The sequence below is a fragment of the Tursiops truncatus genome, chromosome 2 (genome assembly GCF_011762595.2).
Source record: "Tursiops truncatus isolate mTurTru1 chromosome 2, mTurTru1.mat.Y, whole genome shotgun sequence".
Lineage (NCBI taxonomy): Eukaryota > Metazoa > Chordata > Mammalia > Artiodactyla > Delphinidae > Tursiops > Tursiops truncatus.
Window position 1 is genome coordinate 99,979,536 of NC_047035.1, and position 18,920 is coordinate 99,998,455.

Below are 18,920 nucleotides of genomic sequence, written 5' to 3' on the forward strand. Positions count from 1 at the left end.
TGATTCCAAGGTCAAACTCTGCGCTAGTCACTCGGAATTGAAGTGTCCTTTTCTCCTGGTGGTCTCAGGTTGTTTGCGGGAGGGGTGGAGAGGGGAGTCTCCATCTGTTCGTTCATTCATTTATTTCATAAACATTTACACTATGTCAGGCATGCTGTGGGGCACTGGGGGCAAAATGGTGAGAAAACCAGTACAGCCCCTGTTCTCATGGATCTTACAGTCTGAGGAAGACACACGTTAATCAAAAATTTTTAAAAATCATAGAAATGTGGAAATAGAGCTGCTGTGAGGGAGTGGTGCCTGGGAGGGTCTGCGGGGGTGTCTCCCGGGTATTTGGTGGGCCTGGGGGTTGGATGGATGTCCTTGGGTGGCACACACTGTCTTCTGCTGGGTGGCTTGGGACCTTGGCAGCACTAGGTTCAGATCAAAGCAGGGGTGGTGATAGCCTGGGCCCCAGCAGGCTGCAGTCCAGGGTGTCTGTGACGTCCGGGACACTGTTGGGGTCACGAGCATCTGTAAGAGAAGAGTAGCTGGGGAGCGAAGGAGGCTTCTGGCTCTCGGGTCAGGGAGCTGGGTTCTTAGGTGGTGCTTATTAAGGAATGTTTGAAGTGGAGCTTTAATTTGGTCTCTTCTTATATTCAACCCAAATAACACCCCAGTCCACGCTTCCTGTCACTGTGGTTTCCTATGGCCAAGCAAGTTTAATTAATACCTTTCTCCCTATAATTGCTTCCATCTCATCTTGTATTTTTCACTACTCCTTTCTTGCTCTCAACCCCTTTGTAATTCCCTTTTATCCTCATGTTTGGTTTTTCCCGTTCTGCTCTGTGACTAAATCAGCTCTTCTGTTTTTCATCCAATTGACGTTTCTCTCTTGGAGAATGATATTCTCTGAGACGGAGGAGGGAAGGGGCAGAGCTGGGTCTTACATAAGCAGCATTGGTATACATGTTCTGTTTAACGCTCCCACTTCAGCTCTGCTCAGAGGTTATCTTCTCTGGGGAAGGTACATCTTCCGTGTTTGCCCAGCTTGCCAGTTGTTCCTTCTTCCTTACACAACATATGGTCTGCAAGTTTGTTAGTCATTTAGCTCTTCTCTAGCTTGTGGGAAACTGTCCACAGCTCAAAAATTTTCACCACGTAAATCACATTCACAGCCCAGCTGGTGCAGGACTCTGAGGTCAGGAACTTGCTGGATGCCTCTTCGGGTGACGTGGTGCTCTGCGTTCACTGGGTCCTGGAAGATTGTTTGCCCTGTTTTTCTGGCAGAGGGGTGATCCAGGAGGGGTATGTTGAGAGCTAACCAGGATGGTGTGCCCGGTGACCTGTTGAAGGACCTGAGTATCTCCATTCTGGGCACCCAGCAGGCCAGAGGTGGAGGGCAAGTCAGGAATCACAAGTGTTGGCTCCGGAGTAACCACACCAACCACAGCCATGTGTATGACTGGTGGTTTAAAAAAAAAAAATTACTTAAAAAAACTTTTTATCTTAGAGTAGTTTTAGATTTATGAGAAAATTGTAAAGATAGTATAGAGTTTCCATATACTCCCCACCCAGTTTCTTCTGTTAACCTCATACATTTGGTTTGTCACAATTAAAGAACAGATATTGATGAATTATTATTAACTAGAGTTCATACTGTATTCAGATTTGCTTAGTTTTTATCTAATGTCCTTTTCTTGTTCCAGGATCCCATCCAAGATACCATACTGCATTCAGTTGTCATGTCTTCTTAGGCTATGACACTTTCTGAGACTTTCCTTGTTTTTGATGACTTTGACAGTTTTGAGGAGTACTTGTCAGGTATTTTATAGGATGTTACTCTATTAGAATTTGTCTTATGTTGTTTTCATGATTACACTGGGGTTAGGGGTTTTGGAAGACCGTTTCCATCACTGTACATACTGTCAATGCAAATTATCACTATTTTTTTTTTAATGTATATTTATTTTTGGCTGCGTTGGGTCTTCGTTTCTGTGCAAGGGCTTTCTCTAGTTGTGGCAAGTGGGGGCCACTCCTCATTGCAGTGCGCGGGCCTCTCACTATCGTGGCGTCTCTTGTTGTGGAGCACAGGCTCCAGACGCGCAGGCTCAGCGGCCATGGCTCACGGGCCCAGCCGCTCTGCGGCATGTGGGATCTTCCCAGACCAGGGCTGGAACCCGTGTCCCCTGCATCGGCAGGCGGACTCTCAACCACTGCGCCACCAGGGAAGCCCCAAATTATCACTATTGATGTTGATCTTGATAAAGTGTGGACCTGGCTGTGGTCGTGGTTATCAGGTTTCTGCACTGTAAAATTATTCTTTTTTCTCCTTTCCATACTGTTCTCTTTGGAAGGAAGTTACTATGTGCAGCCTACACAAAGGGAGTAAGGAGTTATGTTCCCCTTCCTATAGGGCAGAATATCTAAATCAGTCATTTGGAATTCTGCGTGGGAGATTTGGTCTTCCCCATTTATGTATTTATTCCATCATTTGCTTGTATCAGTATGTGCTCAAGGATATCAATTTTTATACTTTGAATTTTTTTTTTTTTAAAAATTGTGGCCATGCCTTGCGGCTTGTGGGATCTCAGTTCCCCGATCAGGGATTGAACCTGGGTCACGGCAGTGAACGTGCCCAATCTAACCATTAGACCACCAGGGAACTCCCTAATGTTTTTACTTCGGATTTTAATCCAATACTACTTTATTTTGTTGCTCAGCGTGTTCCAGCTTTGGCCACTGGGAGCTCCATGTGTCTCTGACATTCCTCCATCATTGTTTTTGTTTTTGTTTTTGTTAAAGTACTTCCTTACTTTTTGACACCACAAGATGCTCCAGGCTCATCTTATATATTTCCTGCCCCAGTCCTAGAATCAGCCATTTCTCCAAGGCATTCTAGTTCCTCTTTGGGGAGAATTTATTGGTATCAGAAACCAAGATGTGGGCCCTAGGTGTACTTAGTGTAACTGGGATGTTACTGCTCCTAAGTCCTCTTGGCTGACAGAGCAAGGAAAAACGTATATATTGTATATAAACATACTTATAAATATGTAACCTTCTGTCTCTAAGCTAAACATGAGTTTATCCTGATATCTCCAGTTCTTATCTCTTATCACCTGGATCATTCTAGCCTTCTCCCCTTGCATATCTATACCCCACCCCCCCAAAATGAGAAACAAGGCTCCCACCATTTGCCATCCATTTACTTGTTCAATTCTGGTATATATGTCTAGTGGTTTTAGAATTGTTAACCCATCCCTCTGTGGGAAGCAACTTTATCGACAACAGTAAAATACGTATAGTTCCTTTTGCTTTTGGTCTTGCAGACTCCACTCATTTTCAGAGTTTCTTTTTTTTTTTTTCCCCCTCACACACTTCAGTGAGGTGGTTTCATATATTTGTAATACAGTTAGATTCTTTTAATCTAATGGCTCTTTAAAAGAGAGAACTGGGAAGATGAAGACTCAGGGAGCTGAATGAGAAAAAGCTCATGAACAATTCATTTTCTTAAATCTGTCAAACATTTGGTGGCTCCATGCCGCTGGATGACAGGGTTCTTGTAATCTTTTCTCCCTCTGCTTGCTTTTATTCCTACCCACTTGGTATGGACTGAATGTTTATGACCCCACCAAAATCAAATGTTAAAGTCCTAACCCTTAGCGTGATGATATTTGGAGATGGGGCTTCTGGGAGATAATTAGGATTAGATGAGGTCATGAGGGTGGGGTCCTCATTATGGGATTAGTGGCTTTAAGAGAAGAAGAAGAGAGAGAGATCTCTCTCTTCACACACACACACACACACACGCGCGCGCGCGCGCTGAGGTAAGACCGTGTGAGGACCTAGTGAGAAGTCCTCCTACTGTAAGTCAGGAAGAAAGCTCTCACCAGGAATTGAATTGGCCAGCACCTTGATCTTGGACTTTCCAACCTCCAAAACTGGGAGAAATTTCTGCTAAGCCCACTAGTCTATGGTTTTTTGTTACGGCAGCCTGAGCAGACCAACACGCCATTATATGTAGAAACAGGATAGGCTTCCCTGGGCTCTTTCTTTCTTTTTTTTTTTTTTTTTTTCCTTTTGGCTGAACTGTGTGACATGTGGGATCTTAGTTCCCTGACTAGGGATCGAACCCGTGCCCCCTGCAGTGGAAGCTCAGAGTCTTAACCACTGGACCGCCAAGGAAGTCCCCTGAGGGGCTCTTTCTTAAACGAAGTTCCCCCAATTCCCTTTCTACCTTTAAACAGCAAAGGAACCCCTCTTCCTTCCAGTGCATCTGGGGTCAGAGATGGGTCCAGGTAATGTTCTTAATGGTGCATTTAGATGTGAGGGCTCCAGGGTAAGACCTGTCTATTGGAGTTGTCTGAGGATATCTGATGGGACACTTTTGGCAAGAACAAGCATTAGGATCAAAGGAATGCTTCTCGGGAAAGATTATAATCACCTACTTGGAGGAAAGCATAACCCCTTTTCCCAAACATACTGAGCCCATGTAAGAGGAGGGCCTGGTTTTAAAAGCAGGAAGCACACTGAGAAGGGTCTTAGTATGCACTCATGGATGGTTCAGAGCTGGAATCCAATCCCAGCTGTTCAGCGCCGTTGGCTCTACTGCATCGTGTGCTCCTTTGGAGACTAGGGCCACTAGCAGGTCCTGCCTGAGATCGTGAACGTGGAAGCAGTTTGTTCATAACATTGCAGTGAGTGATTGTTGAAATTCTAAGTTAAAAGCTTCAGCTTGCTTGAGGCAGATTTTTCCCTGGGATGCTAAATGTGGGTTTTTAGCTCTTTTAGACAGGTCATTGTATCTTTGCCCTAGAACTCTCTAATCACTTCATACAAATAGAGAAGTCATAGGAACTGTCACTAGCATAGGACACAGAAAGAATCCTGAAGCTCGGGAGAAACGTATGATCCTCTGTTTTTTATTTTATTTATTTTTTTGCGGTACGCGGGCCTCCCACTGTTGCGGCCTCTCCCTCTGCGGAGCACAGGCTCCGGATGTGCAGCCCCAGTGGCCACGTCCCATGGGCCCAGCCGCTCCGTGTCACGTGGGATCCTCCCGGACTGGGGCACGAACCCGTGTTCCCCGCGTCGGCAGGCGGACTCCCAACCACTGCGCCACCCGGGAAGCCCGCCCCTCTATTTTTTAAAAAACACCCTTAACTTCCAGGGAGGGACTTCCTTCCATTGTCTCCCGGTTGTGTTTCTTCCTTTTCATTTTTTCCTCTTTTTTTTGTAGTGCTTTATTTTTTCCCCCATGTCCAGGATTAAAAAAACAATTACTGTTATTGCCTGTTTTGTTTCACAACTTGGCACCTACAGTCTCCGGACGCGCAGGCTCAGCGGCCATGGCTCACGGGCCCAGCTGCTCCACGGCATGTGGGATCTTCCTGGACTGGGGCACGAACCCATGTTCCCTGCATTGGCAGGCGGACTCTCAACCACTGCGCCACCAGGGAAGCCCTGGCACCTGTTTTGATACGAGTGTCTGCTTCCTGCCACCCTCAGGACAGTTAAAGGGTAGGGGGTAAATTTATCTAGGGCTTGACACCATGATTTCCACTGCTGTGACCCAGAGAGGCTCCCATTGGAGAGATCAAATTACACTTTGGTTTTTAGTACAAAACCATTCTAAATTGAGCCCCTCGGAGAAAACTAAGATGTTTAAATACTTTCTCTTTTTGCTCTTTTTTTCTGTGTGATCATCAGTTAACCACCCAAATTAAAGTGTACGTGTTAATGTTCTACATTTAGGCTAATGTCTGGAGGTTAGTTTTGGACATGACCATTCAGAGTAGGTTCATGTTCGATATACAAGCATTTAGAAGAGTACTTGGTAAATAGTCTGAGTATTTATATATATATATTTTAATCTAAAAGTTTTTTGGCTGTGTCGCGTGGCATGGGGGATCTTAGTTCCCTGACCAGGGATTGAATCTGTGCCCCCTGCATTGGAAGCACCGAGTCCTAACCACTGGACTGCCAGGGAAGTCCCCATAGTCTGAGTATTTAAGAGTTAATTACATCATCATTAAAGAACTGCTCCATGGGCTGGGCTTCCCCGGAGGCGCAGTGGTTGAGAGTCCGCCTGCCGATGCAGGGGACACGGATTCGTGCCCCGGTCCGAGAGGATCCCACATGCAGCGGAGCGGCTGGGCCCGTGAGCCATGGCCGCTGAGCCTGCGCGTCCGGAACCTGTGCTCTGCAACGGGAGAGGCCACAGCAGTGAGAGGCCTGCGTACCGCCAAAAAAAAAAAAGAAAAGAACTGCTCCATGTTGCATGTTGTGGGGCAGTAAGACGAAGAAGGGGCTTTGGGACCTAACCTCAGTATTGGGTGTAGGTGGAGGAAAGTAAGCTGGAGTTGCTGCTGTGTGTTACTGGCTTGGGAGAAGTGATGATGGACATGGGAAAGATCCCTGAGCAGAGATTTGGGTCTAAAAGTTTGGAGCTAGGGAGCTTTGAAAGTGGCTCATCCAATGGAAGTTAGGGGTATGTTAAATGGTCTCTGAAAGCCTCTCTACCTTTAGAATGTGATTCTGTGTAGCTTCCCCCCTACCTGGAGTAGAAGTAGGATGGGCTGGGGGTGAGCTTTGATAGGGTAAGGGGTTTTGTAGAGGAGAGGGAAAAGTAGTGACTTTGTTTTTCTGTGTCGGTTTCTTTTCTCAATGTCTTTTCTGGCATTCTCAGGGCGAGAGGAATTTCCATATGCTTCTGCATTTGGTGTTCATTAAACGCAGACCATACCTCTTTAGCTGCTCTTGGCACACCCTTAGAGGTTCAGCTGCAACTCAGGATAATAGGCGACTGCCAGAGGGAGGGAAAAAAGTCACATTCCATAAAATTAGGTAAGGTCTGGCTTAGAATTCTTTGAGCATAAATGCCAGGTTATGCGTTTTTTATTTGCACCCCTGCCTCCTGCCCCGGCTGCAAACACATCCTTGGGGAGACGAAATCAACACAGCAGAGATTTCAAACTGGGGTGAAAGGGGGAGTTGGGGAGGGAGCAAGGGAGGCATTTCCGTTTTCCATGACTGCCTTTTATTTTTGTATTTTAATTTCTTTGGTAATTAACACTCCTTGAAAGAGTTGTCGTTACTCCATTCTCTAGTTAGCCCACTCTGGTTGGGCTCCCGTGCCTTCCACTCCAGAGTTCTTGTCGAGGTCATCTTTGATCTCCATCGGGGTCGCCCTCTGCTTGTTAGCAGTGTTCGGCTTATCTGAGCACTCCTTGCTTCTTTAAACACCAGCCTCTCTTGGCTCCCAGGCCACCACACTCTCCTGGTCTCCTCCGTTTTCTTTGCCTGCTCCTTCCCTTCTTCTTGACTTCTGCCAGGGCCTAGACCCTCCTGTGGATCTCGTTAAGTGCAGATGATGATTCAGCGGGTCTGGGGTGGGGCCTGAGATTTTGCATTTCTCACAAGCTCCCAGGTGATGCTGTTACTGCTGGTCCACAGGGCGCGCTGTGCAGCCAGGCTCTGAGCTCTGTCCCCATCTTCTCTACCTGCGTTACTTCCTAGCTGAGCTCAACCAGCCCCTGGCTTTGAATTATGTCTTGAGTCTTACTGGTGACTTCTCACGCACTTGGGTTAAGACCCAGAGTCTTACTGAGGCCCACAGATCCCCAAGGTTTAGCTCCTGCTGACTGCTCTGCCCTCCCCTCCCTCCCCTGCATGTCTCCACCTGCGTTCTGGCCAAGATGGCGTTCGTGCTGATTCTCGCAGGAGCCTGGCACATCCCTTCCTCCGTGGCTCTGACTTGCCGTTCTCTTTGCCTGGCTGTCACGTGACTTACAGGGATCTCTTCCTCTCTTTCAAATCAAATGTTCCCTTCTCAGAGAGGCCTTCCTTGGCCACTGTATCTCAGATGGACCTTCACCACCACCACCTTGCCCTCTCCTCACCCTGCTCCGTTTTCTTTGTGGCACGCGTCACTGTGAATTACTAGCTATCTCTCTCCCCCCCCAGAGTGTAGGTCTATGGGGGAACTTTGTCTCTTCACGAAACTGCTGTAGGAGAGGGTCTAGCATAGCAGTAGGCTCTCAGTAGGAACTCATTAGTGATTAAATAAAATATTAGTATCAGCATATCCTGAATGAGCTGGATGACCACTGGTCACTACCACCCATTCCAATGCCATGTTTATAATGGTTTAGGTTTCAGGTAATATTATAGTATTTTAAATGTCATGAGCTCTTAGGAAAGAACTAAGATGGAGTGGACACATAAGTGAGGCCATCATACCACGCGAAGAGCCGGTGTTTTGGGGGCAGCCTGCACAAAGGAAGGTTTCTGCCCTGCGGTGGAGGCTGTCTTCCTGTTCACAGTGCATATGGTGATTTTAGTTTCGACAAAATTTACATGATCCTGCATTTTAAATTCATGTTGTGAAGTTGAATTGTACTGGTTTTTTAAATCGTATTTGTATTTAAGGTGCAGATTTGTTTCGATTTTGTGGTATCATAAGAACTATAATAGTTTTATATATATAATAGTTTTATATTTGTTCACATTTAGTGAACAAAAAGGTTCTTTCAGCATTTTTTTTCTTTAAAGGCACCTTGCCGCCCACCGAGGAGAATTCTGGGGAGGCAGATTACACTGGGGAACAAAATCCCTGGTGTCATCAAACTTTGGGATAATAACTGTCTTGAACAACAGACAACCTGAATTGACATGTGGGAATCTGCTAGGTTTCTATTTTAGAAGGCTTATTTTAATTTTATTTTTTAATATTTTGGAAGACTACACAGTATCATCTTCTTTTTTTTTTTTTTTTTTTTTTTTTGTATGCGGGCCTCTCACTGCTGTGGCCTCTCCCGTTGCGGAGCACAGGCTCCGGACGCGCTCATCTTCTTTTAATTTTAATAGTCACACTATATGATGTTCAGTAGGTGTCTCTGGACAATTCCAGGTGTCTGTCATTTACATCGTAGTCTTTCTGGGTCTCATGGAAACAACTGACTGATATATTTATGAGATTGGGTGGTTTGTGAATTGATGCCCTCAGGGACGCCTGGGACCCCTCCCAGGGACTCTGGATCTTGTAATCATTTGGCCAAGTTTGCTCACGATGCCAACTCCCTCAGTCTCTTACCTGATGAGGACAAACATGGACAGATTTTCCTAGTTTGATCGTTTTTTGAGTGACCAAGAAGAGATACCTTGCAGAGGGTGTAACATATCTTCCAGGGGAGGATGTTTAGCTTTGGAATTCACTTTGCAGAAATCCTCTTTGAGGAGGTTCCAGGAATGGGGCTTGTTACAGCTGTCATTGTTGGAATTCCACAGTGTTCCTTTACTCCCCTTAGGAGATGCTTGATAACCCCAGGACCTATTTTCTACTTTTGGAACACACGCATCCTGTGAACGTGGCCGCTGGCGGTGGGAAGAAAAGCCCCAGTGATGCTGACAATCAGAGTCTAGTGTTTTAAACAGTGATACATATTCCAGTTGGAGGTAGTAGGCACACTAGAAGGATGGGCATGGGGATTTATTATGGAAACCCTCGACTGTTTTGTTTTAATTGTTCAAATTTTAAGAAGGGATTCCGAGCCACGTGCATCGCCCATGGTTTTATTAGTGCATCCATTCATTTACGTATTCAGTGCCTGCTACACGTGGGACGCTGTTCCGGGTGCTGGGAATGTGGCGAAGAGGAAGACCTCTCTGAGGAGTGACCCGTCTGCTGCGCTCTGACAGACAGGGGGCTGTTTTGCTAGCGTGCCATTGCAGCGGGACATGGTGACGTGTTTTGGTCCATAGCCATCCAGTGACCACATCAGGATAACTGCCAGATACTGTGGGCGGGCAGGAACGTGAAATGTGGTCCCTGCTCAAGAAAGAGCTCAGGTCTCCGGGACGGAAGGGCTGGGGCTAAATCCCGATGCTGCCCCCGAGCCAGGTGTGAGACCGTGGGGGCAATCTTTCACATCTCTAACCGGGAGCAAGTAGAATCCCTCACAGGTGGGGCTGCAAGGATCCAACCAGACAAGATGATACAAGGCGAGCACCCTGCACTTGCCTGGCACCGTGCGGGGGTGATGTGCATGCCTGACTCAGAACTGGCTGAAAAAACTTGAGATGTCGTTTTGGGGACAAAACCCCTCTACAAAAGAGCTGGCACTGGCGAGCCTTGCTGAGCTGCGCAGCGCTGACTGTGTGCCGGAGGCGTTAGAAACTTCTGGAGTGGGTGAGCCTGCAAGAAAGACAGGATCTTTAGCTGAAGGGAGATAGTTTTTTACTGATGGAAAGAAACTGAAAGTGAAGGTGGTAAAAACACAAAACAAACAAACAAAAAGAACAGTGTGAGGACAGAAGCTTCTTTTGGCCGGGTACCTGCAAAAATGTTCCCTTCTTCTTGGTGGCCTGGTAGCATTGTGTTCATGTGAGTAATGTGAACCTGAGCTTAAGGTATGTGTTTGAAGAGCTTGTCAGTGCTCAGAGTTGACTATAGTTTAATGAGTGACAGGACTGAGAAGTCAGAGAACTACCCCGGAGTTTTGGAGGCGATTTAGTTCTTAGACGTTTGGGCTTCAGTGTAGGTGGGTTTAGGTGAGTATCAGAGCATATGTCAGGGACGGCAAATGGATTTATATTGTGTCTACACTGATCGATGGGCAGTGACTGCACAGGTGTGGTGTTGAGGAGGCTTCTGAAGTTAGATTTGGACATAAAAATGCAGTGAAGACCCTGCGTTGATCCGTTTTAGGCTCAGGCTCCATATGGAAACTATAGCACAAACGTCATGGATCTGTTGTGTCTGGTTAAGAACTTTTCTGTGGACCTGGCAACATAAAGACATTCATTTATTCAGTCAACAACTATTTATCAAATTTCCCCTCTGGACACAGCTCTGTATTTTAGATTCTCAGCCCTCTGCTTTCTTAATTAGTTAATAAATTATTTCAGGATGCTGGTGCTTAATGCTGTTTGGTTAACCAATGGGGTTTTTAGCCTCTGCCTCAGAAGAATTTAAAACCATTTTATGATCAAAGTCAGATTTCTTGTGGCCATAAATGCCACATGGCATTTTTTTTCACACATTTAGCATACAAACTATAATTTAATTTTTCCAAGCACCTTATGAAGTCATCATTAATAATCTGACTTTAGAGATAGGAACACTCTCAGAGAAGTTAAGCCAGAGCTGGAATTTGATCCGAGTGCAGCATTAGACACGTTTCCGGCCCGTGTACCTGGGTGTTCTCTCCATTACTGGTCTTCAGAATTGCAAACTTTTGTGTCTTAGCTCTGCATTGGTGGGAGAACTTTTAGAAATCATTTCAGGGTCAAGAGGTGAAGGCCGAATGACATTTCTGAAACATTTTTTGGACATGAATTCTAATTTTTTTCTTAGAGACCTTGTGGCATACGAAATATCAATCACTGAAATTTAAAGGTAAAGTGAGGAATATAAAAGAGGAGTGGGATCAAAACTGACAGAAGTGGAGCAGAGACTGACATGGTAGGAGACCATCCATGGGGACAGGAGAGGGACACACTTCAAAGACGGGGTGAGGATGCCAGGGCGGCCAGCTTGGTGCCTGCACTCCAATCTGAGCATAGTCAGGGTCCTTAGTCCCCGGCCCCGTGACCCCCTGATCCTCAAACTCCTGGTTGATTCTCCAAGGTCTCCAACCCTAGTATAAAAGGAACTTTCCTGCTGGCTTTTCTTTTCTCTTTGCCACCCTCCTTTTTGTGCAAGGTTTTGGACAAGTTTGGGGAGTTTTGGGAGAAGCTACACCACTCAATATTACAAATTTAACTTTTTTCCCCCCAAGTAGGAAAGTTTTGGTCATCATGCTCATTTAAAGAGATTCAAACCATACTGAACCGTGTAAAGTAGACAGCAACTCTGCTGTCATTGTCAAGCCTCAGAGTTTATCTTTGAAATTGTTTTCCCAGGGAATTCTGAAGGCCTGGCTGTATGTGAGACATTTCCTTTGAAATCTTAAAAGTTTGGTCAGTTTCCTTTTTTTTTCCCCCCCTACAGAATGGATGGATGGATAGATAGGAGGAAAGAAATAGGAAGAAAATAAAGCTTAGTTTAGGTAATGCTGCCTCTTTCTGTCATGTTTGGGAATACGTTGAAACACCAGTACACATTTTGCTGGTGTTGGATAGTCCACGCTCTGATTTTTCACGTTTATGTAGTGGAGGGTCTAAGGCGGATATTCCAGCACAAAATTCATGCCTTCCCACTAGTCCTACAAGCAAGTCCTTTAGGAGTGAACGTTTTGTCCACTCTTCAGAGGTGTCGTGTGTATCATCATTCCCTCTGAACGAGACAGTCACCACACCCCACACAGGGGAAATGATTTTTTGGTTTGTGGCGCACTTCTTATTTCCTGGAATCAAGCTCAGGACTCCACCAAGCCTCATCAGCTCCCCATCCCTGCTTTAGATGCTCTTTTAAATGACTTGTGTGATCAAATAGAATTATTCATTCCAAGCAAACGTCCATACACAGAGTCCCTGCCCCATGCCAGGTGCTGTGCTGGGTGCTTGGGCCTGGCCGGTGGGGACTGCTGTCCCCAGTAAGAAGGACAAAGCATGGTGGGAAGGTTTCTCATTGTCTGGCTGCATGTCATGCATTCCCTGGTGGCGCAGTGGTTGAGAGTCCGCCTGCCGATGCAGGGGACACGGGTTCGTGCCCCGGTCCGCGACGATCCCACATGCCGCGGGAGCCATGAGGGCCTCTGGAATGGCTGGTGAATATGCTTTCAGGGCTGGAGGTGCCACTGGGAATTAGAGTGGTGAGGTGGGAGGTGTGGCCTGGCATTGTGACTAATCTCCAGACTCAGCTGATAACATGTGATGGCCCAGAGAGGAAATGTTTCTATCTGGCATATGTTCATAGTTCTTACAAGTGCTAAGCTCTTTGTCCTCATGCACAAACACACTCATTGATCTCGCTAACTAAAGCAATTATCATCATTTAGCAGTCTTTCCCAAAAGCATTATTTCCACTCCAAAACACCTCTTTTATTTGCCAAGTGCCACAATGTTACATCCTGGCAATTGGTCAGCATTTACTGCCAAATTATGTAAGACCTCGGTTGGGCTTAGTCCCCGATTGAACAAGTGTGCCCGTGGAGTGCATTAGGATGGTGCCGTGGCCTGGTGGCTGAAGACAGAGAACAGCTGTCCTTAAATCCATTCATTAGTTCAGTGTTTACACTGTGATTGGGAAGGAAACCCACATTTGCTTATGACACCAGTGCTCAGCTGAGAAATGTCATTCCGTGAAAATACTGGATTGAGGTTTGTTGTCAAGGAAATGTAAACTGTGGACATTTCATGAAATTCACATATGTGGATTAATTTGCAAACAGGGAGCTAAGAATGTAATAAACCAAGGTGGCCTTACTGAATGATTGAAATGTAATTAGTGTTGACTGTAGTAGCAGCAACTAATGAAAAGGACTATAAAACCCTAGAGAAGAATTTTATTAATAAATATTAGGAGAAATATTTTCATAGAAAAGTCAGCGTCAGTGTAAGAGATTATGGGTGAGTAAAATTACCTCATTTACTAAATATCATTTTAAAAAAAAGCATCACAGTGAATAAATTTGTACAGAAGCTCTTCTGTTAAAAATGATATTTGTGGGCTTCCCTGGTGGTGCAGTGGTTGAGAGTCCGCCTGCCGATGCAGGGGAGACGGGTTCGTGCCCCAGTCCGGGAAGATCCCACATGCCGCGGAGCGGCTGGGCCCGTGAGCCATGGCCGTTGAGCCTGTGCGTCCGGAGCCTGTGCTCCCCAACGGGAGAGGCCACAACAGTGAGAGGCCCGCGTACCGCAAAAAAAAAGATATTTGTTATAAATTTTAATGCCTACGGACTCTGCCAGAGATGCAGAATAAAACATGCCAGTGCTGCTTGCAAACGAGGGATCAAGACACACCCGGACGTTGTGGTCTTGAAGGCCTTTATATGTTGTTTCGTCTAAGGCACGTTTGCTGTTCTTGTTCTAGGATTGAAGTGTTTCATAAATATTATTAGTCTCGTCCAACTAGAGAAACTAGGTATCTCCTTTTCAAAAATCCCACTCAGAAGACAGTAAAGGAATAAAAATTAAATCTCCAAAGACAAAGAACGGCAGTGGAGACTTAGCGGAGGAGAGCGCTGAAGCAGATGTAGCGGTAATTAGCGGGGTGAGAGATGCTTCAACCTGAGGTGCTTGCAGTATACAAGTGAGGTGATTTTCCTGCAGAGCTGCTGAGCAGCTCGGAAGTGGGAAGGCATCAGTTACTGTGGAAGTCAGGGTGAGGGGCCAACTTCTAGGGAATTATTTAGGTGCCTTGAGAACTGGAGCAGTTAGACCTCCAGCGTCTCCTCTGTGCCCTGGATATCTGGACACCTACCTGCCCCTGCCCCCTCCCCACCCCAGCAGCAGACTGGAGTTCTCTTCTCTGGGGAAACGGAACTGGAATGATGTTGGAAGCAGGTGTGGGTGACTGAAAACATGGACTGAATTTGAGTTGCGACCTCCCTTCTCCTCCCCTGCCCTGTCCCGTAGACCAGCAGCCAGCCCCACAGCAGCCTCAGTAGTGGATTGGAGGATTCTTTTCTTGGGAAATCAAACAGTTCTAGAGAAGAATGCTCCCAGACACTGAAATGTGCGGGTCCCTCAGTGGAAAGCTTGGCACTCTTCGCCCCACATAACTTGAAGCTTACCAGCTAATAACTCCTTTCCATAGATACAGAGCCTCCAATCTGCTTTTACTACTTCCCTCTTAAATAGGATCAGGCAGCCAAAGATCCAAGTCATATTAGGAAGGCTTTCAACGTGAAAGACAGGGACCCAAACAAACCAGAAAAGAGAAACCTTGCGGAAGATGGAGATGTTGCGGACAGCAGAGAAATTGCATTTTTCTGAAAAAAAGTTATAGTATAATATCCTCAGATAGAGAAGCTGTTTTCATGTCCAAAATAGAACTTGAAAAGAAAAACAGAGAAGAATAAAGGAGAAGTGGAAATTAAATACATCCTCAAATTTTTAAAATTCAAGTATCTCTCAAAAATTAGAACAAAAACGATGGAGTTGAGGAGTAGATGAGAAGAGAAATATGAAAAATTGAAATTCAGTCTAGAAGATTCAACATTACTAATATGTTAGATGCAAACACCAAGAACAAAATAAAATGGTTTTCTAAACATTATCACAGAAGTAATACAAGGACATTTCATAGAACTAAAGGGAATTTCCAAATTGAAGGCATATATTAAGTGCTCATGTTTTATAAAAGTGGCCAATTTAATAAAATCCTCACTGGGAAATGTCATCGTGAAATTTCAGAACACCAAGGACAAGGAAAAGGTCCTAAAAACGTTCAGAGAAAAATAAACAGGGCGTACACAGAGGACAGGATATCATAATAGCACCAGAATTCTTAATAGCATCCCTGGAAGTTAGAAGATAACAGAGTAATACTTTAAATTCTGAGGGAAAGTTACTTCTAACCTGGATGCTAAATACAGCTAGACTATCATTCGAAAGTAAGCGTAGAATGAAGACATTTTTCAAAATACAAGGACTCAAAATTTTTCTCCCTCGGACCTTTTCTTTAAAAGTTATTGGACCCGTGTTCCCTCAGGCCAATTGGGTATATTAAGAAAGAGGAAGACACCAAACTTGGGGAAACAATATAGCACAAAGGGAAGAGAGCAACCAGACCCTAATATAGGGCTGGAGGGTGGAAGTTTGCAAGGGAGGTCACCACGGGAAAAGACCACCGGATTACCTGATATTTTGATCATCTGGAAATTAATACTGGTAAGCGTCTAACAGATGTCATATAGCTGATGAAGAGATTTAAGGGTAGGTATATAGAAAGCAAGACAAGCTAAAAATAGCAGTTACTGCCTCTAGAAAAGTTAAAGTTATGGAAGAGAGGAAAGATGGCCAGAGTCTACAGTCTAGTACTTCAGTGAACAGTATTTATATATTCACAATAATGTAAACACAGCTGGCTCTTGATTTTATTCTTGGGAAGCTAGCAGAATGAGAAATTCATATGTATGTGTGTGTCATGTACCACAAGTAAAAATGATAAATTGTAGCTAGGCATATCACTCAACAGCATGGAGGTAAGTACTAGAAGAAACAGCTGCAATTTGCAGTTGGTTTCCTCTGAGGCATGTGATCAGGATTGGGGATGGGAAGCTGGAGAGTACAGGTTTTCATCTTACCTTGTTTTATTCTGATTAAAAGTTAAATTATTTTAAAATGTTAGTATAATGCTGATGCAAGTGAAAGTAGACATGATGAAATCAGTCACTGGAATCCGTGAGATGATGAATATTGCAGATGACTGTCTCTCTGAGTTGTTCCTGTCTGTAAAATGGGAGGTGATGATGTCTAACATGATTTACGTTTAAAAGAATAATCACCAAGCAAACTGATAGCACCAAGCTAGTAGTAGGAGATGAATGTATCCAGGAAGGCCCAAGACAAATTAGAAAGACAAAATAAGTGAGGATGTGCTATAACTGAACTAAATAATCGGTAAGGGCATATTAATGGATGTATTTTGAATGCCATCCCTTAAAACAGAAACTACATCCAGCACCCATTAAACATGGACAAAAATTCTCTGTATATTTGCCCACAACAGAAACCTCAATACATTGAAAAAGAAAGAAATAACAGTGACTTCATTTCTTCCTTTCTCTCTCTTTTTTTTTGGCCGCACACGCAGCTTGCGGGATCTTAGTTCCCTGACCAGGGATTGAACCCATGCCCTCAGCAGTGAAAGTTCAGAGTCCTAACCACTGGACCGCCAGGGAATTCCTGTGACTTCATTTTCTGAGCATAATACAATGCAAATAGAAATTAACAACATACAGAAATAAAGACCCTCCAAGCCAAAACAGCATAGCAAACATACCGGATATGCAAAAACTTTCTCAAAAACAACTCTTGAGTCAAAGAAATCAAAACCACAAATTGAAACGATCTAGAAAATAATAATAGAAACATTTCTGTGGTGGAAACTACTGGCTGCCTTCCCAATGTCCATTCTCTTCTCTCTTTTTACAAACAGAACATTGATTTTGAGTGTCAATGACCAGCTCAAAAAAACCCGTTATTTCCCAACCCTTTCTTGTAGGTGGGGGCGGCCATAAGATTAAGTTCTCACCAATAAGATGCAAGGGATTATTGGTGGGTGGGGCTTCCAAGAAAGGTCCTTAAAAAGAAGGTTGCCCCATGTGGTATATGTGATGCTGGATCAGCTATCTTGTAATCATAAAGTGTCTATTACATGCTAAAAGTAGATGAGTAGAAAGATAAAAGAGGTGTTCCTCAAAAATATCCTGGCATCCATTCCAGCTCTGGACTTCCTGTCTCTGGGGGAAAAATACCCTAACTCTTAAATTGCTATTTTGGGTCTGTTTGTTAGGAACTAACGCAATTCCTAACTGACAGTCACATATCACAATTTATGGACTGTAATAAAAGAATGAAAATAAACAAATGAAGCATGCAAGAAATTGGAAACATGACATGGATGGACCTACAGACTGTCATACCAAGTGAAGTAAGTCAGAAAGAGAAAAACAAATATAGTATATTAACGCATATATGTGGAATCTAGAAAAAGGTATGGATGAACCGGTTTGCAAGGCAGAAATAGAGACACAGATGTAGAAAAAAACGTATGGACACCAAGGGGGAAAGTGTGTGTAGGGGGTGGTGGGATGAACTGGGAGATTGGGATTGACATATATACACTAATATGTATAAAATAGATAACTAATAAGAAACTGCTGTATAAAAAATTTTTTTTAAATTCAAAAAAAAAGAAATTGGAAACAGAATAAAGGGAAGCAGAAGGAAATAATAATGATCAAACTAGACCTCAGTAAATTAGAAAATTTTAAAAGATAAATCTAAGAGCTAGTTCTTTAGGGGAACAACAATTTAGAAACATATGTGGACATATTTTACCTGCATAACCAAGAAATAGGTGAAGAAAGCACAGATAAAACTAGATAATGAGAAATAGAAGTAGAGGAGATGAAATGATGTGTACGTTGCAAAATTCTGTGCAAATAAATCTGAAAATGTGGATCAAATAGATGATTTTCTTGGAAAATATGCTACCAGATTGACTCCAGAATAGAAGGGAAACTCAAGAAGTCTGCTAAGAGTGAAAGAAATGAGACAGCTGTTTTCTGTGACCAGTTGTTTCTGTTCTTCCTGCATCTCTGTGGCTATTGGAGCTTTTCACAGTGACAGAAGTGAATTTCTGCTGAGAGAACCTCGGAGTGTGGGGTGGCCTGGACAGCCTGCTTGGTGATACGTATGCAATCTCTGACAGGGTGGCCACACACCAGAACGGGTGAAGGCAGTGATTCTTGGTATTAGGACCCATCACAAAATAAACAGCCCCGAGTCTTCAGGTTTTTCATAAAATTTTTCAGGTCCTTATGTGACTTGAACTGTTTTTTTTTTTTTATGATTTTTTTTTCAATTTTTAAAAAAATTTACTTATTTTTGTCTGTGTTGAGTCTTAGTTGCAGCGCGGCTTTCTCTAGTTGCGATGAGTGTGGGCTCCTGTTCATTGCGGTGCACGTGCTTCTCACTGCGGTGGCTTCTTTTGTTGCGGAGCACGGGCTCTAGGCGCGCGGGCTTCAGTAGTTGTGGCGGGTGGGCTCAGTAGTTGTGGCTCGCGGGCTCTAGAGCACAGGCTCAGTAGTTGTGGTGCCCGGTCTTAGTTACTCCACGGCATGTGGGATCTTCCCTGACCAGGGATTGAACCCGTGTCCCCTGCCTTGGCAGGTGGATTCTTAACCACTGCGCCACCAGGGAAGTCCCAACTTGAAATTTTTGGTTAAAAAAAAAATTGAAAACTATTTTTAATCACTTACTCTCATTGTCAGTCTCACAAACAACTGCTTCCTTAAAGTAAAAACGTTTTAAACACCGTAGCCAAA

General features: G+C 44.4%; 1 protein-coding gene across 2 annotated transcripts in view; it reads left to right on the forward strand.

Moving 5' to 3' along the window:
- The window catches only part of CGNL1 (cingulin like 1), a 156,833-nt gene that overhangs the window by 35,837 nt on the left and 102,076 nt on the right, over nt 1-18,920 (forward strand). The window lies entirely within an intron of this gene.